Here is a 324-nt window from a genome sequence, read left to right on the forward strand (position 1 = left end):
TTGACTGTGTTTATAAGCGATAGGGTATGTGTGTGAAGATCCCATATTTATACACAATAACATATAGAAGTAGTTTCGCTTCTTACCAAAATTAGTGAAATTCTCCACTTCATATATCGCGTCAGTGTATTCTTCCCATTTTCTCCTTGTAAATATGTCTCATCAGCATTTTAATAGGATATGAATAGGTTTCATAAAACCTTTTTTACCCCATGGAGATTTAAAAAATTACTGATCTACACCATTCTTTTTCTGGGTGAACCTTCCTTTATTTACTTAAAGTTCTGATAATGTGCTTTTATTTCCTTGGTGATTACGCCATCG

The 324-nt window shown here is 33.0% G+C and overlaps 1 protein-coding gene across 1 annotated transcript in view; it reads left to right on the forward strand.

The window, feature by feature from the left end:
* Window positions 1-324, forward strand: part of LOC119588607 (calcium-activated chloride channel regulator 3A-1-like) — a gene marked incomplete in the record, with an annotated part of 45,835 nt that overhangs the window by 11,271 nt on the left and 34,240 nt on the right.

The sequence above is a fragment of the Penaeus monodon genome, chromosome 24, assembly GCF_015228065.2.
Source record: "Penaeus monodon isolate SGIC_2016 chromosome 24, NSTDA_Pmon_1, whole genome shotgun sequence".
Taxonomy (NCBI): domain Eukaryota; kingdom Metazoa; phylum Arthropoda; class Malacostraca; order Decapoda; family Penaeidae; genus Penaeus; species Penaeus monodon.